Genomic DNA, 2,725 nt, shown 5'->3' on the forward strand with positions numbered 1-2,725 from the left:
TAGATCTCATCTAGAGGGGCCGGCCCCCTTCCCCCTTCCCCTATAAATAGAGGGGTGAGGGGAGGGCTGAACACCTGATCCAAGGCGCAGCCCCTCCCCTCCCCAACACCTCTCCTCCTCCGTTAGCGCTTGGCGAAGCCCTGTCGGAGTACTGCCTCTCCACCAACACCACGCCGTCGTGCTGCTGCTGGAGCCTTCTTCCTCAACCTCTCCTTCCCCCTTGCTGGATCAAGAAGGAGGAGACGTCGTCCGTACCGTACGTGTGTTGAACGCGGAGGTGCTGTCCGTTCAGCACTTGGTCATCATTGATTTGAATCACGGCGAGTACGACTCCATCATCACTGTTCCCTTGAACGCTTCCGCACGCGATCTACAAGTGGTATGTAGATGCAATCTCTCTCCCATGACTCATTGCTTAGATGAACTCATAGATGGATCTTGGTGAAACCGTAGGAAAAATTTTAATTTTCTGCAACATTCCCCAACAATAACGTATGTTGACATCGCGGTTCGACCGATAAAGATCTTCATAGAATATGTCGGAACCAATATGAGCATCCAGGTTCTGCTATTGGTTATTGACCGGAGAGGTGTCTCGGTCATGTCTACATAGTTCTCGAACCCATAGGGTCCGCACGCTTAACGTTCGATGATGATATGTATTATATGAGTTATGTGTTTTGGTGACCGAAGGTTGTTTGGAGTCCCGAATGAGATCACAAACATGACGAGGAGTCTCGAAATGGTCTAGAGGTCAATATTGATATATTGGAAGGTGGTATTCAGACACCGTAATGGTTCCAGAGTGTTTCGGATATTTATCGGAGTACCGAGGGTTTATCGGAACCTCCCAGGGGAAGTAATTGGCCATATGGGCCATAGGGGAGAGGCAAGGCAGCCCACAAGTGGGTGTCACCCCACCCCCCCTGGGGAGTCCGAATTGGACAAGGGGTTGGGGCCTTTCCTTCTCCCTCTTCCTCTCCTTCCCCCTTTCCCGCTCCGTTAGAAGGAAGGGGGGCGGGGTGCGAATAGGACTAGGAGTACAAGTGGGATTCCTCCTCACTTGGCAGGCCCTAGGCCGGCCTCCTCCCCTATGAGACACAACAATTGCTCTTAGCCGTGTGCGGCGCCCCCCTTCACAGTTTACGCCTCCGATCATATTCTCGCGGTGCTTAAGCGAAGCTCTGCGCGGATCACATCACCATCACTGTCACCACATCGTCGTGCTGACGGAATTGATCTACTCCTTTGAACCTCTGCTGGATCAAGAGTTCGAGGGACGTCATCGCGCTGAACTTGTGCAGAACTCGGAGGTGTCGTACGTTTGGTACTCGATCGGTCAGAACGAGAAGACATTCGACTACATCAACCGCGTTGAGCAAACGCTTCCGCTTTCGGTCTATGAGGGTACGTGGTCACACTCTCCCCCTCTCGTTGTTATGCATCTCCTAGATAGATCTTGTGTGAGCGTAGGAATTTTTTTGAAATTGCATGCTACGTTTCCCAACAGATGACCGGGGTGGAGATCATGAAGGTGGATCTCAACACCGTGTCACCAAGGAAGAGGCCGTGGTTCGAGAAGATGCATGCCGACATGCTTAAGTTCGACGACGAGCGCCATTCTTTTTTTTATGCCGGCAGGTCTGCTGGCATGACCACGGGGCCGCGATGGCGTGGTCGAACTCAAGTTCTACCCCTTTTTTGTATGCTGACATGTGTGTCGGCTGCTGGCGAGTGCGCCAACATAAACTATGGTGATATTTTTTTTAAGCCGACATTGTATGCCGGCGCTGGCATGGTGCCGACACGAGACATGGCCATTGGCATGATCTATGGCCGCGGGTCTTTTTTCTAAAAGTTGAGTGCGGACATGAAATGGATCGGCGCGCTGGGCGCACTGTCGACCCAAATCTAAAACAGAGCGGATGCCGGATGGACGGCCGACCCAAACGACAAAAGCGGACAAATTCGCCGTCCGTTTGGGTCGGCCGATTGGGGTTGCTCTCACTACATAGAAAAGAAATTACAACAAACATGTCCAATCAACAGTTGTGTTTACAAAACAGGCAAGTGGTACCAACAAACAGGAGATCTAGAGATGGGACTAGCAGTCGCAGGGCAGGAGCAATGAGTTTGAAATCGCTGTCACTCGCCCTGTAGGGTTAGACGGAGAGATGTGTACGTACTAGGCAAGGCAGGCACAGTGCTTTCGGTGGTGTCACATCGTGGCCAGATAAGGGAGATGACGGGGCCATGTAATCCAGCTCAGTGACACTGCAGCGACCTTCCTACGGCCCCATGATTTCTTGGATGTGCCCATGCCATCCATGGACGTGAGCACGCACGGATCTCCATCCCTCCGTGAAGAGAGAAACAAAGGCCGAAAGAGCTCTATTTTCATTTCCATCCCTAGTTTTTTCTACAAACATTGACAAAATGTTTGACTGCCCGTATTTTTTTGTGATTAAATGACATTCGTGGAGGTCTCACCAAAAAAAAACGTGCTTTCAACAGTACTCTCTCCGTACGTGAATAAGTGTACGTCTACATTTTACACTAAGCCAAAAAAAATTGACCAATTTTATAGAAAAGGTTACTTCCTCCATTCCTAAATGTAAGTCTTTATTGAGATTCTAAGAGTTATTTTTAGAAATGGAGGGAGTAGTAACATATATGACATCAAAATGGTATATTGTACATACTTATTTGTGTCGACCTAAGCTCT

Source organism: Triticum aestivum, chromosome 6B, assembly GCF_018294505.1.
Source record: "Triticum aestivum cultivar Chinese Spring chromosome 6B, IWGSC CS RefSeq v2.1, whole genome shotgun sequence".
Classification (NCBI taxonomy): Eukaryota; Viridiplantae; Streptophyta; class Magnoliopsida; order Poales; family Poaceae; genus Triticum; species Triticum aestivum.